Raw genomic sequence first — 22,643 nt, 5'->3', positions numbered from 1 at the left:
TGCCGCCCGAGCATCGACATAGCAAGAAAGAAAAAAAAAACGCACCTAAAACCTAAAAAAACGCAAACGGGCAACGAAAAAGGGGGTGCAACACGAGGACTTCCCAGGTGGGTCACCCATCCTAGTACTACTCTCGCCCAAGCACGCTTAACTGCGGAGTTCTGATGGGATCCGGTGCATTAGTGCTGGTATGATCGCACCCGAAATACTATCCATGCTTATTGTTTTTATGTCTTACAAGACGCAGAACGTCGTTTGCTTTCGTACGCGAGGCGTGGGACCCACGTGAGGGATCGGCTCCGTTCGGGAAACGCGGAAACAATCAACGATGAACCGGATGCCGCCCGAGCATCGACATAGCAAGAAAGAAAAAAAAAACGCACCTAAAACCTAAAAAAACGCAAACGGGCAACGAAAAAGGGGGTGCAACACGAGGACTTCCCAGGGGGTCACCCATCCTAGTACTACTCTCGCCCAAGCACGCTTAACTGCAGAGTTCTAATGGGATCCGGTGCATTAGTGCTGGTATGATCGCACCCGAAATACTATCCATGCTTATTGTTTTTATGTCTTACAAGACGCAGAACGTCGTTTGCTTTCGAACGCGAGGCGTGGGACCCACGTGAGGGATCGGCTCCGTTCGGGAAACGCGGAAACAATCAACGATGAACCGGATGCCGCCCGAGCATAGACATAGCAAGAAAGAAAAAAAAAACGCACCTAAAACCTAAAAAAACGCAAACGGGCAACGAAAAAGGGGGTGCAACACGAGGACTTCCCAGGGGGTCACCCATCCTAGTACTACTCTCGCCCAAGCACGCTTAACTGCAGAGTTCTGATGGGATCCGGTGCATTAGTGCTGGTATGATCGCACCCGAAATACTATCCATGCTTATTGTTTTTATGTCTTACAAGACGCAGAACGTCGTTTGCTTTCGAACGCGAGGCGTGGGACCCACGTGAGGGATCGGCTCCGTTCGGGAAACGCGGAAACAATCAACGATGAACCGGATGCCGCCCGAGCATAGACATAGCAAGAAAGAAAAAAAAAACGCACCTAAAACCTAAAAAAACGCAAACGGGCAACGAAAAAGGGGGTGCAACACGAGGACTTCCCAGGGGGTCACCCATCCTAGTACTACTCTCGCCCAAGCACGCTTAACTGCAGAGTTCTGATGGGATCCGGTGCATTAGTGCTGGTATGATCGCACCCGAAATACTATCCATGCTTATTGTTTTTATGTCTTACAAGACGCAGAACGTCGTTTGCTTTCGAACGCGAGGCGTGGGACCCACGTGAGGGATCGGCTCCGTTCGGGAAACGCGGAAACAATCAACGATGAACCGGATGCCGCCCGAGCATCGACATAGCAAGAAAGAAAAAAAAAACGCACCTAAAACCTAAAAAAACGCAAACGGGCAACGAAAAAGGGGGTGCAACACGAGGACTTCCCAGGGGGTCACCCATCCTAGTACTACTCTCGCCCAAGCACGCTTAACTGCGGAGTTCTGATGGGATCCGGTGCATTAGTGCTGGTATGATCGCACCCGAAATACTATCCATGCTTATTGTTTTTATGTCTTACAAGACGCAGAACGTCGTTTGCTTTCGTACGCGAGGCGTGGGACCCACGTGAGGGATCGGCTCCGTTCGGGAAACGTGGAAACAATCAACGATGAACCGGATGCCGCCCGAGCATAGACATAGCAAGAAAGAAAAAAAAAACGCACCTAAAACCTAAAAAAACGCAAACGGGCAACGAAAAAGGGGGTGCAACACGAGGACTTCCCAGGGGGTCACCCATCCTAGTACTACTCTCGCCCAAGCACGCTTAACTGCAGAGTTCTGATGGGATCCGGTGCATTAGTGCTGGTATGATCGCACCCGAAATACTATCCATGCTTATTGTTTTTATGTCTTACAAGACGCAGAACGTCGTTTGCTTTCGAACGCGAGGCGTGGGACCCACGTGAGGGATCGGCTCCGTTCGGGAAACGCGGAAACAATCAACGATGAACCGGATGCCGCCCGAGCATCGACATAGCAAGAAAGAAAAAAAAAACGCACCTAAAACCTAAAAAAACGCAAACGGGCAACGAAAAAGGGGGTGCAACACGAGGACTTCCCAGGTGGGTCACCCATCCTAGTACTACTCTCGCCCAAGCACGCTTAACTGCGGAGTTCTGATGGGATCCGGTGCATTAGTGCTGGTATGATCGCACCCGAAATACTATCCATGCTTATTGTTTTTATGTCTTACAAGACGCAGAACGTCGTTTGCTTTCGTACGCGAGGCGTGGGACCCACGTGAGGGATCGGCTCCGTTCGGGAAACGCGGAAACAATCAACGATGAACCGGATGCCGCCCGAGCATCGACATAGCAAGAAAGAAAAAAAAAAACGCACCTAAAACCTAAAAAAACGCAAACGGGCAACGAAAAAGGGGGTGCAACACGAGGACTTCCCAGGGGGTCACCCATCCTAGTACTACTCTCGCCCAAGCACGCTTAACTGCAGAGTTCTGATGGGATCCGGTGCATTAGTGCTGGTATGATCGCACCCGAAATACTATCCATGCTTATTGTTTTTATGTCTTACAAGACGCAGAACGTCGTTTGCTTTCGAACGCGAGGCGTGGGACCCACGTGAGGGATCGGCTCCGTTCGGGAAACGCGGAAACAATCAACGATGAACCGGATGCCGCCCGAGCATAGACATAGCAAGAAAGAAAAAAAAAAACGCACCTAAAACCTAAAAAAACGCAAACGGGCAACGAAAAAGGGGGTGCAACACGAGGACTTCCCAGGGGGTCACCCATCCTAGTACTACTCTCGCCCAAGCACGCTTAACTGCAGAGTTCTGATGGGATCCGGTGCATTAGTGCTGGTATGATCGCACCCGAAATACTATCCATGCTTATTGTTTTTATGTCTTACAAGACGCAGAACGTCGTTTGCTTTCGAACGCGAGGCGTGGGACCCACGTGAGGGATCGGCTCCGTTCGGGAAACGCGGAAACAATCAACGATGAACCGGATGCCGCCCGAGCATAGACATAGCAAGAAAGAAAAAAAAAACGCACCTAAAACCTAAAAAAACGCAAACGGGCAACGAAAAAGGGGGTGCAACACGAGGACTTCCCAGGGGGTCACCCATCCTAGTACTACTCTCGCCCAAGCACGCTTAACTGCGGAGTTCTGATGGGATCCGGTGCATTAGTGCTGGTATGATCGCACCCGAAATACTATCCATGCTTATTGTTTTTATGTCTTACAAGACGCAGAACGTCGTTTGCTTTCGAACGCGAGGCGTGGGACCCACGTGAGGGATCGGCTCCGTTCGGGAAACGCGGAAACAATCAACGATGAACCGGATGCCGCCCGAGCATAGACATAGCAAGAAAGAAAAAAAAAACGCACCTAAAACCTAAAAAAACGCAAACGGGCAACGAAAAAGGGGGTGCAACACGAGGACTTCCCAGGGGGTCACCCATCCTAGTACTACTCTCGCCCAAGCACGCTTAACTGCGGAGTTGTGATGGGATCCGGTGCATTAGTGCTGGTATGATCGCACCCGAAATACTATCCATGCTTATTGTTTTTATGTCTTACAAGACGCAGAACGTCGTTTGCTTTCGAACGCGAGGCGTGGGACCCACGTGAGGGATCGGCTCCGTTCGGGAAACGCGGAAACAATCAACGATGAACCGGATGCCGCCCGAGCATCGACATAGCAAGAAAGAAAAAAAAAACGCACCTAAAACCTAAAAAAACGCAAACGGGCAACGAAAAAGGGGGTGCAACACAAGGACTTCCCAGGGGGTCACCCATCCTAGTACTACTCTCGCCCAAGCACGCTTAACTGCGGAGTTCTGATGGGATCCGGTGCATTAGTGCTGGTATGATCGCACCCGAAATACTATCCATGCTTATTGTTTTTATGTCTTACAAGACGCAGAACGTCGTTTGCTTTCGTACGCGAGGCGTGGGACCCACGTGAGGGATCGGCTCCGTTCGGGAAACGCGGAAACAATCAACGATGAACCGGATGCCGCCCGAGCATCGACATAGCAAGAAAGAAAAAAAAAACGCACCTAAAACCTAAAAAAACGCAAACGGGCAACGAAAAAGGGGGTGCAACACGAGGACTTCCCAGGGGGTCACCCATCCTAGTACTACTCTCGCCCAAGCACGCTTAACTGCAGAGTTCTGATGGGATCCGGTGCATTAGTGCTGGTATGATCGCACCCGAAATACTATCCATGCTTATTGTTTTTATGTCTTACAAGACGCAGAACGTCGTTTGCTTTCGAACGCGAGGCGTGGGACCCACGTGAGGGATCGGCTCCGTTCGGGAAACGCGGAAACAATCAACGATGAACCGGATGCCGCCCGAGCATAGACATAGCAAGAAAGAAAAAAAAAAACGCACCTAAAACCTAAAAAAACGCAAACGGGCAACGAAAAAGGGGGTGCAACACGAGGACTTCCTAGGGGGTCACCCATCCTAGTACTACTCTCGCCCAAGCACGCTTAACTGCAGAGTTCTGATGGGATCCGGTGCATTAGTGCTGGTATGATCGCACCCGAAATACTATCCATGCTTATTGTTTTTATGTCTTACAAGACGCAGAACGTCGTTTGCTTTCGAACGCGAGGCGTGGGACCCACGTGAGGGATCGGCTCCGTTCGGGAAACGCGGAAACAATCAACGATGAACCGGATGCCGCCCGAGCATAGACATAGCAAGAAAGAAAAAAAAAACGCACCTAAAACCTAAAAAAACGCAAACGGGCAACGAAAAAGGGGGTGCAACACGAGGACTTCCCAGGGGGTCACCCATCCTAGTACTACTCTCGCCCAAGCACGCTTAACTGCGGAGTTCTGATGGGATCCGGTGCATTAGTGCTGGTATGATCGCACCCGAAATACTATCCATGCTTATTGTTTTTATGTCTTACAAGACGCAGAACGTCGTTTGCTTTCGAACGCGAGGCGTGGGACCCACGTGAGGGATCGGCTCCGTTCGGGAAACGCGGAAACAATCAACGATGAACCGGATGCCGCCCGAGCATAGACATAGCAAGAAAGAAAAAAAAAACGCACCTAAAACCTAAAAAAACGCAAACGGGCAACGAAAAAGGGGGTGCAACACGAGGACTTCCCAGGGGGTCACCCATCCTAGTACTACTCTCGCCCAAGCACGCTTAACTGCGGAGTTGTGATGGGATCCGATGCATTAGTGCTGGTATGATCGCACCCGAAATACTATCCATGCTTATTGTTTTTATGTCTTACAAGACGCAGAACGTCGTTTGCTTTCGAACGCGAGGCGTGGGACCCACGTGAGGGATCGGCTCCGTTCGGGAAACGCGGAAACAATCAACGATGAACCGGATGCCGCCCGAGCATCGACATAGCAAGAAAGAAAAAAAAAACGCACCTAAAACCTAAAAAAACGCAAACGGGCAACGAAAAAGGGGGTGCAACACAAGGACTTCCCAGGGGGTCACCCATCCTAGTACTACTCTCGCCCAAGCACGCTTAACTGCGGAGTTCTGATGGGATCAGGTGCATTAGTGCTGGTATGATCGCACCCGAAATACTATCCATGCTTATTGTTTTTATGTCTTACAAGACGCAGAACGTCGTTTGCTTTCGAACGCGAGGCGTGGGACCCACGTGAGGGATCGGCTCCGTTCGGGAAACGCGGAAACAATCAACGATGAACCGGATGCCGCCCGAGCATCGACATAGCAAGAAAGAAAAAAAAAACGCACCTAAAACCTAAAAAAACGCAAACGGGCAACGAAAAAGGGGGTGCAACACGAGGACTTCCCAGGGGGTCACCCATCCTAGTACTACTCTCGCCCAAGCACGCTTAACTGCGGAGTTCTGATGGGATCCGGTGCATTAGTGCTGGTATGATCGCACCCGAAATACTATCCATGCTTATTGTTTTTATGTCTTACAAGACGCAGAACGTCGTTTGCTTTCGTACGCGAGGCGTGGGACCCACGTGAGGGATCGGCTCCGTTCGGGAAACGCGGAAACAATCAACGATGAACCGGATGCCGCCCGAGCATAGACATAGCAAGAAAGAAAAAAAAAACGCACCTAAAACCTAAAAAAACGCAAACGGGCAACGAAAAAGGGGGTGCAACACGAGGACTTCCCAGGGGGTCACCCATCCTAGTACTACTCTCGCCCAAGCACGCTTAACTGCAGAGTTCTGATGGGATCCGGTGCATTAGTGCTGGTATGATCGCACCCGAAATACTATCCATGCTTATTGTTTTTATGTCTTACAAGACGCAGAACGTCGTTTGCTTTCGAACGCGAGGCGTGGGACCCACGTGAGGGATCGGCTCCGTTCGGGAAACGCGGAAACAATCAACGGTGAACCGGATGCCGCCCGAGCATCGACATAGCAAGAAAGAAAAAAAAAACGCACCTAAAACCTAAAAAAACGCAAACGGGCAACGAAAAAGGGGGTGCAACACGAGGACTTCCCAGGTGGGTCACCCATCCTAGTACTACTCTCGCCCAAGCACGCTTAACTGCGGAGTTCTGATGGGATCCGGTGCATTAGTGCTGGTATGATCGCACCCGAAATACTATCCATGCTTATTGTTTTTATGTCTTACAAGACGCAGAACGTCGTTTGCTTTCGTACGCGAGGCGTGGGACCCACGTGAGGGATCGGCTCCGTTCGGGAAACGCGGAAACAATCAACGATGAACCGGATGCCGCCCGAGCATCGACATAGCAAGAAAGAAAAAAAAAACGCACCTAAAACCTAAAAAAACGCAAACGGGCAACGAAAAAGGGGGTGCAACACGAGGACTTCCCAGGGGGTCACCCATCCTAGTACTACTCTCGCCCAAGCACGCTTAACTGCAGAGTTCTAATGGGATCCGGTGCATTAGTGCTGGTATGATCGCACCCGAAATACTATCCATGCTTATTGTTTTTATGTCTTACAAGACGCAGAACGTCGTTTGCTTTCGAACGCGAGGCGTGGGACCCACGTGAGGGATCGGCTCCGTTCGGGAAACGCGGAAACAATCAACGATGAACCGGATGCCGCCCGAGCATAGACATAGCAAGAAAGAAAAAAAAAACGCACCTAAAACCTAAAAAAACGCAAACGGGCAACGAAAAAGGGGGTGCAACACGAGGACTTCCCAGGGGGTCACCCATCCTAGTACTACTCTCGCCCAAGCACGCTTAACTGCAGAGTTCTGATGGGATCCGGTGCATTAGTGCTGGTATGATCGCACCCGAAATACTATCCATGCTTATTGTTTTTATGTCTTACAAGACGCAGAACGTCGTTTGCTTTCGAACGCGAGGCGTGGGACCCACGTGAGGGATCGGCTCCGTTCGGGAAACGCGGAAACAATCAACGATGAACCGGATGCCGCCCGAGCATAGACATAGCAAGAAAGAAAAAAAAAACGCACCTAAAACCTAAAAAAACGCAAACGGGCAACGAAAAAGGGGGTGCAACACGAAGACTTCCCAGGGGGTCACCCATCCTAGTACTACTCTCGCCCAAGCACGCTTAACTGCAGAGTTCTGATGGGATCCGGTGCATTAGTGCTGGTATGATCGCACCCGAAATACTATCCATGCTTATTGTTTTTATGTCTTACAAGACGCAGAACGTCGTTTGCTTTCGAACGCGAGGCGTGGGACCCACGTGAGGGATCGGCTCCGTTCGGGAAACGCGGAAACAATCAACGATGAACCGGATGCCGCCCGAGCATCGACATAGCAAGAAAGAAAAAAAAAACGCACCTAAAACCTAAAAAAACGCAAACGGGCAACGAAAAAGGGGGTGCAACACGAGGACTTCCCAGGGGGTCACCCATCCTAGTACTACTCTCGCCCAAGCACGCTTAACTGCGGAGTTCTGATGGGATCCGGTGCATTAGTGCTGGTATGATCGCACCCGAAATACTATCCATGCTTATTGTTTTTATGTCTTACAAGACGCAGAACGTCGTTTGCTTTCGTACGCGAGGCGTGGGACCCACGTGAGGGATCGGCTCCGTTCGGGAAACGCGGAAACAATCAACGATGAACCGGATGCCGCCCGAGCATAGACATAGCAAGAAAGAAAAAAAAAACGCACCTAAAACCTAAAAAAACGCAAACGGGCAACGAAAAAGGGGGTGCAACACGAGGACTTCCCAGGGGGTCACCCATCCTAGTACTACTCTCGCCCAAGCACGCTTAACTGCAGAGTTCTGATGGGATCCGGTGCATTAGTGCTGGTATGATCGCACCCGAAATACTATCCATGCTTATTGTTTTTATGTCTTACAAGACGCAGAACGTCGTTTGCTTTCGAACGCGAGGCGTGGGACCCACGTGAGGGATCGGCTCCGTTCGGGAAACGCGGAAACAATCAACGATGAACCGGATGCCGCCCGAGCATCGACATAGCAAGAAAGAAAAAAAAAACGCACCTAAAACCTAAAAAAACGCAAACGGGCAACGAAAAAGGGGGTGCAACACGAGGACTTCCCAGGTGGGTCACCCATCCTAGTACTACTCTCGCCCAAGCACGCTTAACTGCGGAGTTCTGATGGGATCCGGTGCATTAGTGCTGGTATGATCGCACCCGAAATACTATCCATGCTTATTGTTTTTATGTCTTACAAGACGCAGAACGTCGTTTGCTTTCGTACGCGAGGCGTGGGACCCACGTGAGGGATCGGCTCCGTTCGGGAAACGCGGAAACAATCAACGATGAACCGGATGCCGCCCGAGCATCGACATAGCAAGAAAGAAAAAAAAAACGCACCTAAAACCTAAAAAAACGCAAACGGGCAACGAAAAAGGGGGTGCAACACGAGGACTTCCCAGGGGGTCACCCATCCTAGTACTACTCTCGCCCAAGCACGCTTAACTGCAGAGTTCTGATGGGATCCGGTGCATTAGTGCTGGTATGATCGCACCCGAAATACTATCCATGCTTATTGTTTTTATGTCTTACAAGACGCAGAACGTCGTTTGCTTTCGAACGCGAGGCGTGGGACCCACGTGAGGGATCGGCTCCGTTCGGGAAACGCGGAAACAATCAACGATGAACCGGATGCCGCCCGAGCATAGACATAGCAAGAAAGAAAAAAAAAAACGCACCTAAAACCTAAAAAAACGCAAACGGGCAACGAAAAAGGGGGTGCAACACGAGGACTTCCCAGGGGGTCACCCATCCTAGTACTACTCTCGCCCAAGCACGCTTAACTGCAGAGTTCTGATGGGATCCGGTGCATTAGTGCTGGTATGATCGCACCCGAAATACTATCCATGCTTATTGTTTTTATGTCTTACAAGACGCAGAACGTCGTTTGCTTTCGAACGCGAGGCGTGGGACCCACGTGAGGGATCGGCTCCGTTCGGGAAACGCGGAAACAATCAACGATGAACCGGATGCCGCCCGAGCATAGACATAGCAAGAAAGAAAAAAAAAACGCACCTAAAACCTAAAAAAACGCAAACGGGCAACGAAAAAGGGGGTGCAACACGAGGACTTCCCAGGGGGTCACCCATCCTAGTACTACTCTCGCCCAAGCACGCTTAACTGCGGAGTTCTGATGGGATCCGGTGCATTAGTGCTGGTATGATCGCACCCGAAATACTATCCATGCTTATTGTTTTTATGTCTTACAAGACGCAGAACGTCGTTTGCTTTCGAACGCGAGGCGTGGGACCCACGTGAGGGATCGGCTCCGTTCGGGAAACGCGGAAACAATCAACGATGAACCGGATGCCGCCCGAGCATAGACATAGCAAGAAAGAAAAAAAAAACGCACCTAAAACCTAAAAAAACGCAAACGGGCAACGAAAAAGGGGGTGCAACACGAGGACTTCCCAGGGGGTCACCCATCCTAGTACTACTCTCGCCCAAGCACGCTTAACTGCGGAGTTGTGATGGGATCCGGTGCATTAGTGCTGGTATGATCGCACCCGAAATACTATCCATGCTTATTGTTTTTATGTCTTACAAGACGCAGAACGTCGTTTGCTTTCGAACGCGAGGCGTGGGACCCACGTGAGGGATCGGCTCCGTTCGGGAAACGCGGAAACAATCAACGATGAACCGGATGCCGCCCGAGCATCGACATAGCAAGAAAGAAAAAAAAAACGCACCTAAAACCTAAAAAAACGCAAACGGGCAACGAAAAAGGGGGTGCAACACAAGGACTTCCCAGGGGGTCACCCATCCTAGTACTACTCTCGCCCAAGCACGCTTAACTGCGGAGTTCTGATGGGATCCGGTGCATTAGTGCTGGTATGATCGCACCCGAAATACTATCCATGCTTATTGTTTTTATGTCTTACAAGACGCAGAACGTCATTTGCTTTCGTACGCGAGGCGTGGGACCCACGTGAGGGATCGGCTCCGTTCGGGAAACGCGGAAACAATCAACGATGAACCGGATGCCGCCCGAGCATCGACATAGCAAGAAAGAAAAAAAAAACGCACCTAAAACCTAAAAAAACGCAAACGGGCAACGAAAAAGGGGGTGCAACACGAGGACTTCCCAGGGGGTCACCCATCCTAGTACTACTCTCGCCCAAGCACGCTTAACTGCAGAGTTCTGATGGGATCCGGTGCATTAGTGCTGGTATGATCGCACCCGAAATACTATCCATGCTTATTGTTTTTATGTCTTACAAGACGCAGAACGTCGTTTGCTTTCGAACGCGAGGCGTGGGACCCACGTGAGGGATCGGCTCCGTTCGGGAAACGCGGAAACAATCAACGATGAACCGGATGCCGCCCGAGCATAGACATAGCAAGAAAGAAAAAAAAAACGCACCTAAAACCTAAAAAAACGCAAACGGGCAACGAAAAAGGGGGTGCAACACGAGGACTTCCTAGGGGGTCACCCATCCTAGTACTACTCTCGCCCAAGCACGCTTAACTGCAGAGTTCTGATGGGATCCGGTGCATTAGTGCTGGTATGATCGCACCCGAAATACTATCCATGCTTATTGTTTTTATGTCTTACAAGACGCAGAACGTCGTTTGCTTTCGAACGCGAGGCGTGGGACCCACGTGAGGGATCGGCTCCGTTCGGGAAACGCGGAAACAATCAACGATGAACCGGATGCCGCCCGAGCATAGACATAGCAAGAAAGAAAAAAAAAACGCACCTAAAACCTAAAAAAACGCAAACGGGCAACGAAAAAGGGGGTGCAACACGAGGACTTCCCAGGGGGTCACCCATCCTAGTACTACTCTCGCCCAAGCACGCTTAACTGCGGAGTTCTGATGGGATCCGGTGCATTAGTGCTGGTATGATCGCACCCGAAATACTATCCATGCTTATTGTTTTTATGTCTTACAAGACGCAGAACGTCGTTTGCTTTCGAACGCGAGGCGTGGGACCCACGTGAGGGATCGGCTCCGTTCGGGAAACGCGGAAACAATCAACGATGAACCGGATGCCGCCCGAGCATAGACATAGCAAGAAAGAAAAAAAAAACGCACCTAAAACCTAAAAAAACGCAAACGGGCAACGAAAAAGGGGGTGCAACACGAGGACTTCCCAGGGGGTCACCCATCCTAGTACTACTCTCGCCCAAGCACGCTTAACTGCGGAGTTGTGATGGGATCCGGTGCATTAGTGCTGGTATGATCGCACCCGAAATACTATCCATGCTTATTGTTTTTATGTCTTACAAGACGCAGAACGTCGTTTGCTTTCGAACGCGAGGCGTGGGACCCACGTGAGGGATCGGCTCCGTTCGGGAAACGCGGAAACAATCAACGATGAACCGGATGCCGCCCGAGCATCGACATAGCAAGAAAGAAAAAAAAAACGCACCTAAAACCTAAAAAAACGCAAACGGGCAACGAAAAAGGGGGTGCAACACAAGGACTTCCCAGGGGGTCACCCATCCTAGTACTACTCTCGCCCAAGCACGCTTAACTGCGGAGTTCTGATGGGATCCGGTGCATTAGTGCTGGTATGATCGCACCCGAAATACTATCCATGCTTATTGTTTTTATGTCTTACAAGACGCAGAACGTCGTTTGCTTTCGTACGCGAGGCGTGGGACCCACGTGAGGGATCGGCTCCGTTCGGGAAACGCGGAAACAATCAACGATGAACCGGATGCCGCCCGAGCATCGACATAGCAAGAAAGAAAAAAAAACGCACCTAAAACCTAAAAAAACGCAAACGGGCAACGAAAAAGGGGGTGCAACACGAGGACTTCCCAGGGGGTCACCCATCCTAGTACTACTCTCGCCCAAGCACGCTTAACTGCAGAGTTCTGATGGGATCCGGTGCATTAGTGCTGGTATGATCGCACCCGAAATACTATCCATGCTTATTGTTTTTATGTCTTACAAGACGCAGAACGTCGTTTGCTTTCGAACGCGAGGCGTGGGACCCACGTGAGGGATCGGCTCCGTTCGGGAAACGCGGAAACAATCAACGATGAACCGGATGCCGCCCGAGCATAGACATAGCAAGAAAGAAAAAAAAAACGCACCTAAAACCTAAAAAAACGCAAACGGGCAACGAAAAAGGGGGTGCAACACGAGGACTTCCCAGGGGGTCACCCATCCTAGTACTACTCTCGCCCAAGCACGCTTAACTGCAGAGTTCTGATGGGATCCGGTGCATTAGTGCTGGTATGATCGCACCCGAAATACTATCCATGCTTATTGTTTTTATGTCTTACAAGACGCAGAACGTCGTTTGCTTTCGAACGCGAGGCGTGGGACCCACGTGAGGGATCGGCTCCGTTCGGGAAACGCGGAAACAATCAACGATGAACCGGATGCCGCCCGAGCATAGACATAGCAAGAAAGAAAAAAAAAACGCACCTAAAACCTAAAAAAACGCAAACGGGCAACGAAAAAGGGGGTGCAACACGAGGACTTCCCAGGGGGTCACCCATCCTAGTACTACTCTCGCCCAAGCACGCTTAACTGCGGAGTTCTGATGGGATCCGGTGCAATAGTGCTGGTATGATCGCACCCGAAATACTATCCATGCTTATTGTTTTTATGTCTTACAAGACGCAGAACGTCGTTTGCTTTCGAACGCGAGGCGTGGGACCCACGTGAGGGATCGGCTCCGTTCGGGAAACGCGGAAACAATCAACGATGAACCGGATGCCGCCCGAGCATAGACATAGCAAGAAAGAAAAAAAAAACGCACCTAAAACCTAAAAAAACGCAAACGGGCAACGAAAAAGGGGGTGCAACACGAGGACTTCCCAGGGGGTCACCCATCCTAGTACTACTCTCGCCCAAGCACGCTTAACTGCAGAGTTCTGATGGGATCCGGTGCATTAGTGCTGGTATGATCGCACCCGAAATACTATCCATGCTTATTGTTTTTATGTCTTACAAGACGCAGAACGTCGTTTGCTTTCGTACGCGAGGCGTGGGACCCACGTGAGGGATCGGCTCCGTTCGGGAAACGCGGAAACAATCAACGATGAACCGGATGCCGCCCGAGCATAGACATAGCAAGAAAGAAAAAAAAAACGCACCTAAAACCTAAAAAAACGCAAACGGGCAACGAAAAAGGGGGTGCAACACGAGGACTTGCCAGGGGGTCACCCATCCTAGTACTACTCTCGCCCAAGCACGCTTAACTGCAGAGTTCTGATGGGATCCGGTGCATTAGTGCTGGTATGATCGCACCCGAAATACTATCCATGCTTATTGTTTTTATGTCTTACAAGACGCAGAACGTCGTTTGCTTTCGTACGCGAGGCGTGGGACCCACGTGAGGGATCGGCTCCGTTCGGGAAACGCGGAAACAATCAACGATGAACCGGATGCCGCCCGAGCATAGACATAGCAAGAAAGAAAAAAAAAACGCACCTAAAACCTAAAAAAACGCAAACGGGCAACGAAAAAGAGGGTGCAACACGAGGACTTCCCAGGGGGTCACCCATCCTAGTACTACTCTCGCCCAAGCACGCTTAACTGCGGAGTTCTGATGGGATCCGGTGCATTAGTGCTGGTATGATCGCACCCGAAATACTATCCATGCTTATTGTTTTTATGTCTTACAAGACGCAGAACGTCGTTTGCTTTCGAACGCGAGGCGTGGGACCCACGTGAGGGATCGGCTCCGTTCGGGAAACGCGGAAACAATCAACGATGAACCGGATGCCGCCCGAGCATAGACATAGCAAGAAAGAAAAAAAAAACGCACCTAAAACCTAAAAAAACGCAAACGGGCAACGAAAAAGGGGGTGCAACACGAGGACTTCCCAGGGGGTCACCCATCCTAGTACTACTCTCGCCCAAGCACGCTTAACTGCGGAGTTCTGATGGGATCCGGTGCATTAGTGCTGGTATGATCGCACCCGAAATACTATCCATGCTTATTGTTTTTATGTCTTACAAGACGCAGAACGTCGTTTGCTTTCGAACGCGAGGCGTGGGACCCACGTGAGGGATCGGCTCCGTTCGGGAAACGCGGAAACAATCAACGATGAACCGGATGCCGCCCGAGCATAGACATAGCAAGAAAGAAAAAAAAAACGCACCTAAAACCTAAAAAAACGCAAACGGGCAACGAAAAAGGGGGTGCAACACGAGGACTTCCCAAGGGGTCACCCATCCTAGTACTACTCTCGCCCAAGCACGCTTAACTGCAGAGTTCTGATGGGATCCGGTGCATTAGTGCTGGTATGATCGCACCCGAAATACTATCCATGCTTATTGTTTTTATGTCTTACAAGACGCAGAACGTCGTTTGCTTTCGAACGCGAGGCGTGGGACCCACGTGAGGGATCGGCTCCGTTCGGGAAACGCGGAAACAATCAACGATGAACCGGATGCCGCCCGAGCATAGACATAGCAAGAAAGAAAAAAAAAACGCACCTAAAACCTAAAAAAACGCAAACGGGCAACGAAAAAGGGGGTGCAACACGAGGACTTCCCAGGGGGTCACCCATCCTAGTACTACTCTCGCCCAAGCACGCTTAACTGCGGAGTTCTGATGGGATCCGGTGCATTAGTGCTGGTATGATCGCACCCGAAATACTATCCATGCTTATTGTTTTTATGTCTTACAAGACGCAGAACGTCGTTTGCTTTCGAACGCGAGGCGTGGGACCCACGTGAGGGATCGGCTCCGTTCGGGAAACGCGGAAACAATCAACGATGAACCGGATGCCGCCCGAGCATAGACATAGCAAGAAAGAAAAAAAAACGCACCTAAAACCTAAAAAAACGCAAACGGGCAACGAAAAAGTGGGTGCAACACGAGGACTTCCCAGGGGGTCACCCATCCTAGTACTACTCTCGCCCAAGCACGCTTAACTGCGGAGTTCTGATGGGATCCGGTGCATTAGTGCTAGTATGATCGCACCCGAAATACTATCCATGCTTATTGTTTTTATGTCTTACAAGACGCAGAACGTCGTTTGCTTTCGTACGCGAGGCGTGGGACCCACGTGAGGGATCGGCTCCGTTCGGGAAACGCGGAAACAATCAACGATGAACCGGATGCCGCCCGAGCATAGACATAGCAAGAAAGAAAAAAAAAACGCACCTAAAACCTAAAAAAACGCAAACGGGCAACGAAAAAGGGGGTGCAACACGAGGACTTCCCAGGGGGTCACCCATCCTAGTACTACTCTCGCCCAAGCACGCTTAACTGCGGAGTTCTGATGGGATCCGGTGCATTAGTGCTGGTATGATCGCACCCGAAATACTATCCATGCTTATTGTTTTTATGTCTTACAAGACGCAGAACGTCGTTTGCTTTCGAACGCGAGGCGTGGGACCCACGTGAGGGATCGGCTCCGTTCGGGAAACGCGGAAACAATCAACGATGAACCGGATGCCGCCCGAGCATAGACATAGCAAGAAAGAAAAAAAAACGCACCTAAAACCTAAAAAAACGCAAACGGGCAACGAAAAAGGGGGTGCAACACGAGGACTTCCCAGGGGGTCACCCATCCTAGTACTACTCTCGCCCAAGCACGCTTAACTGCGGAGTTCTGATGGGATCCGGTGCATTAGTGCTAGTATGATCGCACCCGAAATACTATCCATGCTTATTGTTTTTATGTCTTACAAGACGCAGAACGTCGTTTGCTTTCGAACGCGAGGCGTGGGACCCACGTGAGGGATCGGCTCCGTTCGGGAAACGCGGAAACAATCAACGATGAACCGGATGCCGCCCGAGCATAGACATAGCAAGAAAGAAAAAAAAACGCACCTAAAACCTAAAAAAACGCAAACGGGCAACGAAAAAGGGGGTGCAACACGAGGACTTCCCAGGGGGTCACCCATCCTAGTACTACTCTCGCCCAAGCACGCTTAACTGCGGAGTTCTGATGGGATCCGGTGCATTAGTGCTGGTATGATCGCACCCGAAATACTATCCATGCTTATTGTTTTTATGTCTTACAAGACGCAGAACGTCGTTTGCTTTCGAACGCGAGGCGTGGGACCCACGTGAGGGATCGGCTCCGTTCGGGAAACGCGGAAACAATCAACGATGAACCGGATGCCGCCCGAGCATAGACATAGCAAGAAAGAAAAAAAAAACGCACCTAAAACCTAAAAAAACGCAAACGGGCAACGAAAAAGGGGGTGCAACACGAGGACTTCCCAAGGGGTCACCCATCCTAGTACTACTCTCGCCCAAGCACGCTTAACTGCAGAGTTCTGATGGGATCCGGTGCATTAGTGCTGGTATGATCGCACCCGAAATACTATCCATGCTTATTGTTTTTATGTCTTACAAGACGCAGAACGTCGTTTGCTTTCGAACGCGAGGCGTGGGACCCACGTGAGGGATCGGCTCCGTTCGGGAAACGCGGAAACAATCAACGATGAACCGGATGCCGCCCGAGCATAGACATAGCAAGAAAGAAAAAAAAAACGCACCTAAAACCTAAAAAAACGCAAACGGGCAACGAAAAAGGGGGTGCAACACGAGGACTTCCCAGGGGGTCACCCATCCTAGTACTACTCTCGCCCAAGCACGCTTAACTGCGGAGTTCTGATGGGATCCGGTGCATTAGTGCTGGTATGATCGCACCCGAAATACTATCCATGCTTATTGTTTTTATGTCTTACAAGACGCAGAACGTCGTTTGCTTTCGAACGCGAGGCGTGGGACCCACGTGAGGGATCGGCTCCGTTCGGGAAACGCGGAAACAATCAACGATGAACCGGATGCCGCCCGAGCATAGACATAGCAAGAAAGAAAAAAAAACGCACCTAAAACCTAAAAAAACGCAAACGGGCAACGAAAAAGTGGGTGCAACACGAGGACTTCCCAGGGGGTCACCCATCCTAGTACTACTCTCGCCCAAGCACGCTTAACTGCGGAGTTCTGATGGGATCCGGTGCATTAGTGCTAGTATGATCGCACCCGAAATACTATCCATGCTTATTGTTTTTATGTCTTACAAGACGCAGAACGTCGTTTGCTTTCGTACGCGAGGCGTGGGACCCACGTGAGGGATCGGCTCCGTTCGGGAAACGCGGAAACAATCAACGATGAACCGGATGCCGCCCGAGCATAGACATAGCAAGAAAGAAAAAAAAAACGCACCTAAAACCTAAAAAAACGCAAACGGGCAACGAAAAAGGGGGTGCAACACGAGGACTTCCCAGGGGGTCACCCATCCTAGTACTACTCTCGCCCAAGCACGCTTAACTGCGGAGTTCTGATGGGATCCGGTGCATTAGTGCTGGTATGATCGCACCCGAAATACTATCCATGCTTATTGTTTTTATGTCTTACAAGACGCAGAACGTCGTTTGCTTTCGAACGCGAGGCGTGGGACCCACGTGAGGGATCGGCTCCGTTCGGGAAACGCGGAAACAATCAACGATGAACCGGATGCCGCCCGAGCATAGACATAGCAAGAAAGAAAAAAAAACGCACCTAAAACCTAAAAAAACGCAAACGGGCAACGAAAAAGGGGGTGCAACACGAGGACTTCCCAGGGGGTCACCCATCCTAGTACTACTCTCGCCCAAGCACGCTTAACTGCGGAGTTCTGATGGGATCCGGTGCATTAGTGCTAGTATGATCGCACCCGAAATACTATCCATGCTTATTGTTTTTATGTCTTACAAGACGCAGAACGTCGTTTGCTTTCGAACGCGAGGCGTGGGACCCACGTGAGGGATCGGCTCCGTTCGGGAAACGCGGAAACAATCAACGATGAACCGGATGCCGCCCGAGCATAGACATAGCAAGAAAGAAAAAAAAACGCACCTAAAACCTAAAAAAACGCAAACGGGCAACGAAAAAGGGGGTGCAACACGAGGACTTCCCAGGGGGTCACCCATCCTAGTACTACTCTCGCCCAAGCACGCTTAACTGCGGAGTTCTGATGGGATCCGGTGCATTAGTGCTGGTATGATCGCACCCGAAATACTATCCATGCTTATTGTTTTTATGTCTTACAAGACGCAGAACGTCGTTTGCTTTCGAACGCGAGGCGTGGGACCCACGTGAGGGATCGGCTCCGTTCGGGAAACGCGGAAACAATCAACGATGAACCGGATGCCGCCCGAGCATAGACATAGCAAGAAAGAAAAAAAAAACGCACCTAAAACCTAAAAAAACGCAAACGGGCAACGAAAAAGGGGGTGCAACACGAGGACTTCCCAGGGGGTCACCCATCCTAGTACTACTCTCGCCCAAGCACGCTTAACTGCGGAGTTGTGATGGGATCCGGTGCATTAGTGCTGGTATGATCGCACCCGAAATACTATCCATGCTTATTGTTTTTATGTCTTACAAGACGCAGAACGTCGTTTGCTTTCGAACGCGAGGCGTGGGACCCACGTGAGGGATCGGCTCCGTTCGGGAAACGCGGAAACAATCAACGATGAACCGGATGCCGCCCGAGCATCGACATAGCAAGAAAGAAAAAAAAAACGCACCTAAAACCTAAAAAAACGCAAACGGGCAACGAAAAAGGGGTTGCAACACGAGGACTTCCCAGGGGGTCACCCATCCTAGTACTACTCTCGCCCAAGCACGCTTAACTGCGGAGTTCTGATGGGATCCGGTGCATTAGTGCTGGTATGATCGCACCCGAAATACTATCCATGCTTATTGTTTTTATGTCTTACAAGACGCAGAACGTCGTTTGCTTTCGAACGCGAGGCGTGGGACCCACGTGAGGGATCGGCTCCGTTCGGGAAACGCGGAAACAATCAACGATGAACCGGATGCCGCCCGAGCATAGACATAGCAAGAAAGAAAAAAAAACGCACCTAAAACCTAAAAAAACGCAAACGGGCAACGAAAAAGGGGGTGCAACACGAGGACTTCCCAGGGGGTCACCCATCCTAGTACTACTCTCGCCCAAGCACGCTTAACTGCGGAGTTCTGATGGGATCCGGTGCATTAGTGCTAGTATGATCGCACCCGAAATACTATCCATGCTTATTGTTTTTATGTCTTACAAGACGCAGAACGTCGTTTGCTTTCGTACGCGAGGCGTGGGACCCACGTGAGGGATCGGCTCCGTTCGGGAAACGCGGAAACAATCAACGATGAACCGGATGCCGCCCGAGCATAGACATAGCAAGAAAGAAAAAAAAAACGCACCTAAAACCTAAAAAAACGCAAACGGGCAACGAAAAAGGGGGTGCAACACGAGGACTTCCCAGGGGGTCACCCATCCTAGTACTACTCTCGCCCAAGCACGCTTAACTGCGGAGTTGTGATGGGATCCGGTGCATTAGTGCTGGTATGATCGCACCCGAAATACTATCCATGCTTATTGTTTTTATGTCTTACAAGACGCAGAACGTCGTTTGCTTTCGAACGCGAGGCGTGGGACCCACGTGAGGGATCGGCTCCGTTCGGGAAACGCGGAAACAATCAACGATGAACCGGATGCCGCCCGAGCATAGACATAGCAAGAAAGAAAAAAAAACGCACCTAAAACCTAAAAAAACGCAAACGGGCAACGAAAAAGGGGGTGCAACACGAGGACTTCCCAGGGGGTCACCCATCCTAGTACTACTCTCGCCCAAGCACGCTTAACTGCGGAGTTCTGATGGGATCCGGTGCATTAGTGCTGGTATGATCGCACCCGAAATACTATCCATGCTTATTGTTTTTATGTCTTACAAGACGCAGAACGTCGTTTGCTTTCGAACGCGAGGCGTGGGACCCACGTGAGGGATCGGCTCCGTTCGGGAAACGCGGAAACAATCAACGATGAACCGGATGCCGCCCGAGCATAGACATAGCAAGAAAGAAAAAAAAAACGCACCTAAAACCTAAAAAAACGCAAACGGGCAACGAAAAAGGGGGTGCAACACGAGGACTTCCCAGGGAGTCACCCATCCTAGTACTACTCTCGCCCAAGCACGCTTAACTGCGGAGTTGTGATGGGATCCGGTGCATTAGTGCTGGTATGATCGCACCCGAAATACTATCCATGCTTATTGTTTTTATGTCTTACAAGACGCAGAACGTCGTTTGCTTTCGAACGCGAGGCGTGGGACCCACGTGAGGGATCGGCTCCGTTCGGGAAACGCGGAAACAATCAACGATGAACCGGATGCCGCCCGAGCATCGACATAGCAAGAAAGAAAAAAAAAACGCACCTAAAACCTAAAAAAACGCAAACGGGCAACGAAAAAGGGGTTGCAACACGAGGACTTCCCAGGGGGTCACCCATCCTAGTACTACTCTCGCCCAAGCACGCTTAACTGCGGAGTTCTGATGGGATCCGGTGCATTAGTGCTGGTATGATCGCACCCGAAATACTATCCATGCTTATTGTTTTTATGTCTTACAAGACGCAGAACGTCGTTTGCTTTCGTACGCGAGGCGTGGGACCCACGTGAGGGATCGGCTCCGTTCGGGAAACGCGGAAACAATCAACGATGAACCGGATGCTGCCCGAGCATCGACATAGCAAGAAAGAAAAAAAAAACGCACCTAAAACCTAAAAAAACGCAAACGGGCAACGAAAAAGGGGGTGCAACACGAGGACTTCCCAGGGGGTCACCCATCCTAGTACTACTCTCGCCCAAGCACGCTTAACTGCAGAGTTCTGATGGGATCCGGTGCATTAGTGCTGGTATGATCGCACCCGAAATACTATCCATGCTTATTGTTTTTATGTCTTACAAGACGCAGAACGTCGTTTGCTTTCGAACGCGAGGCGTGGGACCCACGTGAGGGATCGGCTCCGTTCGGGAAACGCGGAAACAATCAACGATGAACCGGATGCCGCCCGAGCATAGACATAGCAAGAAAGAAAAAAAAAACGCACCTAAAACCTAAAAAAACGCAAACGGGCAACGAAAAAGGGGGTGCAACACGAGGACTTCCCAGGGGGTCACCCATCCTAGTACTACTCTCGCCCAAGCACGCTTAACTGCAGAGTTCTGATGGGATCCGGTGCATTAGTGCTGGTATGATCGCACCCGAAATACTATCCATGCTTATTGTTTTTATGTCTTACAAGACGCAGAACGTCGTTTGCTTTCGAACGCGAGGCGTGGGACCCACGTGAGGGATCGGCTCCGTTCGGGAAACGCGGAAACAATCAACGATGAACCGGATGCCGCCCGAGCATAGACATAGCAAGAAAGAAAAAAAAAACGCACCTAAAACCTAAAAAAACGCAAACGGGCAACGAAAAAGGGGGTGCAACACGAGGACTTCCCAGGGGGTCACCCATCCTAGTACTACTCTCGCCCAAGCACGCTTAACTGCGGAGTTCTGATGGGATCCGGTGCAATAGTGCTGGTATGATCGCACCCGAAATACTATCCATGCTTATTGTTTTTATGTCTTACAAGACGCAGAACGTCGTTTGCTTTCGAACGCGAGGCGTGGGACCCACGTGAGGGATCGGCTCCGTTCGGGAAACGCGGAAACAATCAACGATGAACCGGATGCCGCCCGAGCATAGACATAGCAAGAAAGAAAAAAAAAACGCACCTAAAACCTAAAAAAACGCAAACGGGCAACGAAAAAGGGGGTGCAACACGAGGACTTCCCAGGGGGTCACCCATCCTAGTACTACTCTCGCCCAAGCACGCTTAACTGCAGAGTTCTGATGGGATCCGGTGCATTAGTGCTGGTATGATCGCACCCGAAATACTATCCATGCTTATTGTTTTTATGTCTTACAAGACGCAGAACGTCGTTTGCTTTCGTACGCGAGGCGTGGGACCCACGTGAGGGATCGGCTCCGTTCGGGAAACGCGGAAACAATCAACGATGAACCGGATGCCGCCCGAGCATAGACATAGCAAGAAAGAAAAAAAAAACGCACCTAAAACCTAAAAAAACGCAAACGGGCAACGAAAAAGGGGGTGCAACACGAGGACTTGCCAGGGGGTCACCCATCCTAGTACTACTCTCGCCCAAGCACGCTTAACTGCAGAGTTCTGATGGGATCCGGTGCATTAGTGCTGGTATGATCGCACCCGAAATACTATCCATGCTTATTGTTTTTATGTCTTACAAGACGCAGAACGTCGTTTGCTTTCGTACGCGAGGCGTGGGACCCACGTGAGGGATCGGCTCCGTTCGGGAAACGCGGAAACAATCAACGATGAACCGGATGCCGCCCGAGCATAGACATAGCAAGAAAGAAAAAAAAAACGCACCTAAAACCTAAAAAAACGCA

At 50.6% G+C, this 22,643-nt stretch overlaps 67 non-coding genes across 67 annotated transcripts; all 67 read right to left on the bottom strand.

Moving 5' to 3' along the window:
- Positions 1-82: 82 nt before the first annotated feature.
- LOC145084701 (5S ribosomal RNA) lies at positions 83-202 on the bottom strand. The gene has a single exon (XR_013699133.1). It is a non-coding gene; the product is annotated as a 5S ribosomal RNA (ribosomal RNA).
- Positions 203-420: 218 nt separating this feature from the next.
- LOC145084410 (5S ribosomal RNA) lies at positions 421-539 on the bottom strand. The gene has a single exon (XR_013698854.1). It is a non-coding gene; the product is annotated as a 5S ribosomal RNA (ribosomal RNA).
- A 218-nt stretch (positions 540-757) lies between these two features.
- Positions 758-876, bottom strand: LOC145083517 (5S ribosomal RNA). The gene has a single exon (XR_013697990.1). It is a non-coding gene; the product is annotated as a 5S ribosomal RNA (ribosomal RNA).
- A 218-nt stretch (positions 877-1,094) lies between these two features.
- On the bottom strand, positions 1,095-1,213 carry LOC145083516 (5S ribosomal RNA). Its single transcript, XR_013697989.1, has one exon. It is a non-coding gene; the product is annotated as a 5S ribosomal RNA (ribosomal RNA).
- A 218-nt stretch (positions 1,214-1,431) lies between these two features.
- Positions 1,432-1,550, bottom strand: LOC145081530 (5S ribosomal RNA). The gene has a single exon (XR_013696083.1). It is a non-coding gene; the product is annotated as a 5S ribosomal RNA (ribosomal RNA).
- Positions 1,551-1,768: 218 nt separating this feature from the next.
- On the bottom strand, positions 1,769-1,887 carry LOC145083514 (5S ribosomal RNA). The gene has a single exon (XR_013697987.1). It is a non-coding gene; the product is annotated as a 5S ribosomal RNA (ribosomal RNA).
- A 218-nt stretch (positions 1,888-2,105) lies between these two features.
- On the bottom strand, positions 2,106-2,225 carry LOC145084700 (5S ribosomal RNA). The gene has a single exon (XR_013699132.1). It is a non-coding gene; the product is annotated as a 5S ribosomal RNA (ribosomal RNA).
- A 219-nt stretch (positions 2,226-2,444) lies between these two features.
- LOC145083513 (5S ribosomal RNA) lies at positions 2,445-2,563 on the bottom strand. Its single transcript, XR_013697986.1, has one exon. It is a non-coding gene; the product is annotated as a 5S ribosomal RNA (ribosomal RNA).
- A 219-nt stretch (positions 2,564-2,782) lies between these two features.
- On the bottom strand, positions 2,783-2,901 carry LOC145083512 (5S ribosomal RNA). Its single transcript, XR_013697985.1, has one exon. It is a non-coding gene; the product is annotated as a 5S ribosomal RNA (ribosomal RNA).
- Positions 2,902-3,119: 218 nt separating this feature from the next.
- LOC145081529 (5S ribosomal RNA) lies at positions 3,120-3,238 on the bottom strand. The gene has a single exon (XR_013696082.1). It is a non-coding gene; the product is annotated as a 5S ribosomal RNA (ribosomal RNA).
- A 218-nt stretch (positions 3,239-3,456) lies between these two features.
- On the bottom strand, positions 3,457-3,575 carry LOC145085165 (5S ribosomal RNA). Its single transcript, XR_013699576.1, has one exon. It is a non-coding gene; the product is annotated as a 5S ribosomal RNA (ribosomal RNA).
- Positions 3,576-3,793: 218 nt separating this feature from the next.
- LOC145083258 (5S ribosomal RNA) lies at positions 3,794-3,912 on the bottom strand. The gene has a single exon (XR_013697736.1). It is a non-coding gene; the product is annotated as a 5S ribosomal RNA (ribosomal RNA).
- Positions 3,913-4,130: 218 nt separating this feature from the next.
- On the bottom strand, positions 4,131-4,249 carry LOC145083511 (5S ribosomal RNA). Its single transcript, XR_013697984.1, has one exon. It is a non-coding gene; the product is annotated as a 5S ribosomal RNA (ribosomal RNA).
- A 219-nt stretch (positions 4,250-4,468) lies between these two features.
- LOC145084718 (5S ribosomal RNA) lies at positions 4,469-4,587 on the bottom strand. Its single transcript, XR_013699150.1, has one exon. It is a non-coding gene; the product is annotated as a 5S ribosomal RNA (ribosomal RNA).
- Positions 4,588-4,805: 218 nt separating this feature from the next.
- LOC145081528 (5S ribosomal RNA) lies at positions 4,806-4,924 on the bottom strand. The gene has a single exon (XR_013696081.1). It is a non-coding gene; the product is annotated as a 5S ribosomal RNA (ribosomal RNA).
- A 218-nt stretch (positions 4,925-5,142) lies between these two features.
- On the bottom strand, positions 5,143-5,261 carry LOC145085610 (5S ribosomal RNA). The gene has a single exon (XR_013700003.1). It is a non-coding gene; the product is annotated as a 5S ribosomal RNA (ribosomal RNA).
- A 218-nt stretch (positions 5,262-5,479) lies between these two features.
- Positions 5,480-5,598, bottom strand: LOC145084979 (5S ribosomal RNA). The gene has a single exon (XR_013699399.1). It is a non-coding gene; the product is annotated as a 5S ribosomal RNA (ribosomal RNA).
- A 218-nt stretch (positions 5,599-5,816) lies between these two features.
- Positions 5,817-5,935, bottom strand: LOC145081527 (5S ribosomal RNA). The gene has a single exon (XR_013696080.1). It is a non-coding gene; the product is annotated as a 5S ribosomal RNA (ribosomal RNA).
- Positions 5,936-6,153: 218 nt separating this feature from the next.
- Positions 6,154-6,272, bottom strand: LOC145083510 (5S ribosomal RNA). Its single transcript, XR_013697983.1, has one exon. It is a non-coding gene; the product is annotated as a 5S ribosomal RNA (ribosomal RNA).
- A 218-nt stretch (positions 6,273-6,490) lies between these two features.
- Positions 6,491-6,610, bottom strand: LOC145084698 (5S ribosomal RNA). The gene has a single exon (XR_013699131.1). It is a non-coding gene; the product is annotated as a 5S ribosomal RNA (ribosomal RNA).
- A 218-nt stretch (positions 6,611-6,828) lies between these two features.
- Positions 6,829-6,947, bottom strand: LOC145084409 (5S ribosomal RNA). The gene has a single exon (XR_013698853.1). It is a non-coding gene; the product is annotated as a 5S ribosomal RNA (ribosomal RNA).
- A 218-nt stretch (positions 6,948-7,165) lies between these two features.
- Positions 7,166-7,284, bottom strand: LOC145083508 (5S ribosomal RNA). Its single transcript, XR_013697981.1, has one exon. It is a non-coding gene; the product is annotated as a 5S ribosomal RNA (ribosomal RNA).
- Positions 7,285-7,502: 218 nt separating this feature from the next.
- On the bottom strand, positions 7,503-7,621 carry LOC145084838 (5S ribosomal RNA). The gene has a single exon (XR_013699266.1). It is a non-coding gene; the product is annotated as a 5S ribosomal RNA (ribosomal RNA).
- Positions 7,622-7,839: 218 nt separating this feature from the next.
- On the bottom strand, positions 7,840-7,958 carry LOC145081525 (5S ribosomal RNA). The gene has a single exon (XR_013696078.1). It is a non-coding gene; the product is annotated as a 5S ribosomal RNA (ribosomal RNA).
- A 218-nt stretch (positions 7,959-8,176) lies between these two features.
- Positions 8,177-8,295, bottom strand: LOC145083507 (5S ribosomal RNA). Its single transcript, XR_013697980.1, has one exon. It is a non-coding gene; the product is annotated as a 5S ribosomal RNA (ribosomal RNA).
- Positions 8,296-8,513: 218 nt separating this feature from the next.
- LOC145084697 (5S ribosomal RNA) lies at positions 8,514-8,633 on the bottom strand. Its single transcript, XR_013699130.1, has one exon. It is a non-coding gene; the product is annotated as a 5S ribosomal RNA (ribosomal RNA).
- Positions 8,634-8,851: 218 nt separating this feature from the next.
- On the bottom strand, positions 8,852-8,970 carry LOC145083506 (5S ribosomal RNA). Its single transcript, XR_013697979.1, has one exon. It is a non-coding gene; the product is annotated as a 5S ribosomal RNA (ribosomal RNA).
- Positions 8,971-9,189: 219 nt separating this feature from the next.
- On the bottom strand, positions 9,190-9,308 carry LOC145083505 (5S ribosomal RNA). Its single transcript, XR_013697978.1, has one exon. It is a non-coding gene; the product is annotated as a 5S ribosomal RNA (ribosomal RNA).
- Positions 9,309-9,526: 218 nt separating this feature from the next.
- On the bottom strand, positions 9,527-9,645 carry LOC145081524 (5S ribosomal RNA). The gene has a single exon (XR_013696077.1). It is a non-coding gene; the product is annotated as a 5S ribosomal RNA (ribosomal RNA).
- A 218-nt stretch (positions 9,646-9,863) lies between these two features.
- Positions 9,864-9,982, bottom strand: LOC145085164 (5S ribosomal RNA). Its single transcript, XR_013699575.1, has one exon. It is a non-coding gene; the product is annotated as a 5S ribosomal RNA (ribosomal RNA).
- A 218-nt stretch (positions 9,983-10,200) lies between these two features.
- On the bottom strand, positions 10,201-10,319 carry LOC145083256 (5S ribosomal RNA). The gene has a single exon (XR_013697735.1). It is a non-coding gene; the product is annotated as a 5S ribosomal RNA (ribosomal RNA).
- A 218-nt stretch (positions 10,320-10,537) lies between these two features.
- Positions 10,538-10,656, bottom strand: LOC145083504 (5S ribosomal RNA). The gene has a single exon (XR_013697977.1). It is a non-coding gene; the product is annotated as a 5S ribosomal RNA (ribosomal RNA).
- Positions 10,657-10,874: 218 nt separating this feature from the next.
- LOC145084717 (5S ribosomal RNA) lies at positions 10,875-10,993 on the bottom strand. Its single transcript, XR_013699149.1, has one exon. It is a non-coding gene; the product is annotated as a 5S ribosomal RNA (ribosomal RNA).
- Positions 10,994-11,211: 218 nt separating this feature from the next.
- On the bottom strand, positions 11,212-11,330 carry LOC145081522 (5S ribosomal RNA). The gene has a single exon (XR_013696076.1). It is a non-coding gene; the product is annotated as a 5S ribosomal RNA (ribosomal RNA).
- A 218-nt stretch (positions 11,331-11,548) lies between these two features.
- Positions 11,549-11,667, bottom strand: LOC145085163 (5S ribosomal RNA). Its single transcript, XR_013699574.1, has one exon. It is a non-coding gene; the product is annotated as a 5S ribosomal RNA (ribosomal RNA).
- A 218-nt stretch (positions 11,668-11,885) lies between these two features.
- LOC145083255 (5S ribosomal RNA) lies at positions 11,886-12,004 on the bottom strand. The gene has a single exon (XR_013697734.1). It is a non-coding gene; the product is annotated as a 5S ribosomal RNA (ribosomal RNA).
- A 217-nt stretch (positions 12,005-12,221) lies between these two features.
- LOC145083503 (5S ribosomal RNA) lies at positions 12,222-12,340 on the bottom strand. Its single transcript, XR_013697976.1, has one exon. It is a non-coding gene; the product is annotated as a 5S ribosomal RNA (ribosomal RNA).
- Positions 12,341-12,558: 218 nt separating this feature from the next.
- LOC145083502 (5S ribosomal RNA) lies at positions 12,559-12,677 on the bottom strand. The gene has a single exon (XR_013697975.1). It is a non-coding gene; the product is annotated as a 5S ribosomal RNA (ribosomal RNA).
- Positions 12,678-12,895: 218 nt separating this feature from the next.
- Positions 12,896-13,014, bottom strand: LOC145083177 (5S ribosomal RNA). Its single transcript, XR_013697661.1, has one exon. It is a non-coding gene; the product is annotated as a 5S ribosomal RNA (ribosomal RNA).
- A 218-nt stretch (positions 13,015-13,232) lies between these two features.
- Positions 13,233-13,351, bottom strand: LOC145083501 (5S ribosomal RNA). Its single transcript, XR_013697974.1, has one exon. It is a non-coding gene; the product is annotated as a 5S ribosomal RNA (ribosomal RNA).
- Positions 13,352-13,569: 218 nt separating this feature from the next.
- LOC145085323 (5S ribosomal RNA) lies at positions 13,570-13,688 on the bottom strand. The gene has a single exon (XR_013699727.1). It is a non-coding gene; the product is annotated as a 5S ribosomal RNA (ribosomal RNA).
- A 218-nt stretch (positions 13,689-13,906) lies between these two features.
- Positions 13,907-14,025, bottom strand: LOC145082989 (5S ribosomal RNA). The gene has a single exon (XR_013697484.1). It is a non-coding gene; the product is annotated as a 5S ribosomal RNA (ribosomal RNA).
- Positions 14,026-14,243: 218 nt separating this feature from the next.
- Positions 14,244-14,362, bottom strand: LOC145081521 (5S ribosomal RNA). Its single transcript, XR_013696075.1, has one exon. It is a non-coding gene; the product is annotated as a 5S ribosomal RNA (ribosomal RNA).
- Positions 14,363-14,580: 218 nt separating this feature from the next.
- LOC145083949 (5S ribosomal RNA) lies at positions 14,581-14,699 on the bottom strand. Its single transcript, XR_013698409.1, has one exon. It is a non-coding gene; the product is annotated as a 5S ribosomal RNA (ribosomal RNA).
- Positions 14,700-14,917: 218 nt separating this feature from the next.
- Positions 14,918-15,036, bottom strand: LOC145081520 (5S ribosomal RNA). The gene has a single exon (XR_013696074.1). It is a non-coding gene; the product is annotated as a 5S ribosomal RNA (ribosomal RNA).
- A 217-nt stretch (positions 15,037-15,253) lies between these two features.
- On the bottom strand, positions 15,254-15,372 carry LOC145084417 (5S ribosomal RNA). The gene has a single exon (XR_013698861.1). It is a non-coding gene; the product is annotated as a 5S ribosomal RNA (ribosomal RNA).
- A 218-nt stretch (positions 15,373-15,590) lies between these two features.
- LOC145081518 (5S ribosomal RNA) lies at positions 15,591-15,709 on the bottom strand. The gene has a single exon (XR_013696072.1). It is a non-coding gene; the product is annotated as a 5S ribosomal RNA (ribosomal RNA).
- A 217-nt stretch (positions 15,710-15,926) lies between these two features.
- LOC145083445 (5S ribosomal RNA) lies at positions 15,927-16,045 on the bottom strand. The gene has a single exon (XR_013697921.1). It is a non-coding gene; the product is annotated as a 5S ribosomal RNA (ribosomal RNA).
- A 217-nt stretch (positions 16,046-16,262) lies between these two features.
- Positions 16,263-16,381, bottom strand: LOC145081517 (5S ribosomal RNA). The gene has a single exon (XR_013696071.1). It is a non-coding gene; the product is annotated as a 5S ribosomal RNA (ribosomal RNA).
- A 218-nt stretch (positions 16,382-16,599) lies between these two features.
- Positions 16,600-16,718, bottom strand: LOC145083948 (5S ribosomal RNA). Its single transcript, XR_013698408.1, has one exon. It is a non-coding gene; the product is annotated as a 5S ribosomal RNA (ribosomal RNA).
- A 218-nt stretch (positions 16,719-16,936) lies between these two features.
- LOC145081516 (5S ribosomal RNA) lies at positions 16,937-17,055 on the bottom strand. The gene has a single exon (XR_013696070.1). It is a non-coding gene; the product is annotated as a 5S ribosomal RNA (ribosomal RNA).
- Positions 17,056-17,272: 217 nt separating this feature from the next.
- On the bottom strand, positions 17,273-17,391 carry LOC145084416 (5S ribosomal RNA). The gene has a single exon (XR_013698860.1). It is a non-coding gene; the product is annotated as a 5S ribosomal RNA (ribosomal RNA).
- Positions 17,392-17,609: 218 nt separating this feature from the next.
- Positions 17,610-17,728, bottom strand: LOC145081515 (5S ribosomal RNA). Its single transcript, XR_013696069.1, has one exon. It is a non-coding gene; the product is annotated as a 5S ribosomal RNA (ribosomal RNA).
- Positions 17,729-17,945: 217 nt separating this feature from the next.
- On the bottom strand, positions 17,946-18,064 carry LOC145083444 (5S ribosomal RNA). The gene has a single exon (XR_013697920.1). It is a non-coding gene; the product is annotated as a 5S ribosomal RNA (ribosomal RNA).
- A 217-nt stretch (positions 18,065-18,281) lies between these two features.
- On the bottom strand, positions 18,282-18,400 carry LOC145081514 (5S ribosomal RNA). Its single transcript, XR_013696068.1, has one exon. It is a non-coding gene; the product is annotated as a 5S ribosomal RNA (ribosomal RNA).
- Positions 18,401-18,618: 218 nt separating this feature from the next.
- On the bottom strand, positions 18,619-18,737 carry LOC145085162 (5S ribosomal RNA). The gene has a single exon (XR_013699573.1). It is a non-coding gene; the product is annotated as a 5S ribosomal RNA (ribosomal RNA).
- Positions 18,738-18,955: 218 nt separating this feature from the next.
- LOC145083696 (5S ribosomal RNA) lies at positions 18,956-19,074 on the bottom strand. The gene has a single exon (XR_013698160.1). It is a non-coding gene; the product is annotated as a 5S ribosomal RNA (ribosomal RNA).
- A 217-nt stretch (positions 19,075-19,291) lies between these two features.
- On the bottom strand, positions 19,292-19,410 carry LOC145083443 (5S ribosomal RNA). Its single transcript, XR_013697919.1, has one exon. It is a non-coding gene; the product is annotated as a 5S ribosomal RNA (ribosomal RNA).
- Positions 19,411-19,628: 218 nt separating this feature from the next.
- Positions 19,629-19,747, bottom strand: LOC145085159 (5S ribosomal RNA). The gene has a single exon (XR_013699571.1). It is a non-coding gene; the product is annotated as a 5S ribosomal RNA (ribosomal RNA).
- Positions 19,748-19,964: 217 nt separating this feature from the next.
- Positions 19,965-20,083, bottom strand: LOC145081512 (5S ribosomal RNA). Its single transcript, XR_013696066.1, has one exon. It is a non-coding gene; the product is annotated as a 5S ribosomal RNA (ribosomal RNA).
- Positions 20,084-20,301: 218 nt separating this feature from the next.
- Positions 20,302-20,420, bottom strand: LOC145085599 (5S ribosomal RNA). The gene has a single exon (XR_013699993.1). It is a non-coding gene; the product is annotated as a 5S ribosomal RNA (ribosomal RNA).
- Positions 20,421-20,638: 218 nt separating this feature from the next.
- On the bottom strand, positions 20,639-20,757 carry LOC145083695 (5S ribosomal RNA). Its single transcript, XR_013698159.1, has one exon. It is a non-coding gene; the product is annotated as a 5S ribosomal RNA (ribosomal RNA).
- Positions 20,758-20,975: 218 nt separating this feature from the next.
- LOC145083500 (5S ribosomal RNA) lies at positions 20,976-21,094 on the bottom strand. Its single transcript, XR_013697973.1, has one exon. It is a non-coding gene; the product is annotated as a 5S ribosomal RNA (ribosomal RNA).
- A 218-nt stretch (positions 21,095-21,312) lies between these two features.
- Positions 21,313-21,431, bottom strand: LOC145083499 (5S ribosomal RNA). Its single transcript, XR_013697972.1, has one exon. It is a non-coding gene; the product is annotated as a 5S ribosomal RNA (ribosomal RNA).
- A 218-nt stretch (positions 21,432-21,649) lies between these two features.
- On the bottom strand, positions 21,650-21,768 carry LOC145083176 (5S ribosomal RNA). Its single transcript, XR_013697660.1, has one exon. It is a non-coding gene; the product is annotated as a 5S ribosomal RNA (ribosomal RNA).
- Positions 21,769-21,986: 218 nt separating this feature from the next.
- On the bottom strand, positions 21,987-22,105 carry LOC145083497 (5S ribosomal RNA). The gene has a single exon (XR_013697970.1). It is a non-coding gene; the product is annotated as a 5S ribosomal RNA (ribosomal RNA).
- A 218-nt stretch (positions 22,106-22,323) lies between these two features.
- Positions 22,324-22,442, bottom strand: LOC145085322 (5S ribosomal RNA). Its single transcript, XR_013699726.1, has one exon. It is a non-coding gene; the product is annotated as a 5S ribosomal RNA (ribosomal RNA).
- Positions 22,443-22,643: the final 201 nt, after the last annotated feature.

Source organism: Lactuca serriola, chromosome 1 (genome assembly GCF_051521515.1).
Source record: "Lactuca serriola cultivar US96UC23 chromosome 1, Lser_US96UC23_V15, whole genome shotgun sequence".
Taxonomy (NCBI): domain Eukaryota; kingdom Viridiplantae; phylum Streptophyta; class Magnoliopsida; order Asterales; family Asteraceae; genus Lactuca; species Lactuca serriola.
The sequence above is the reverse complement of the archived record's forward strand: the minus strand, read 5'-3'. Positions and strand labels throughout refer to the sequence as shown.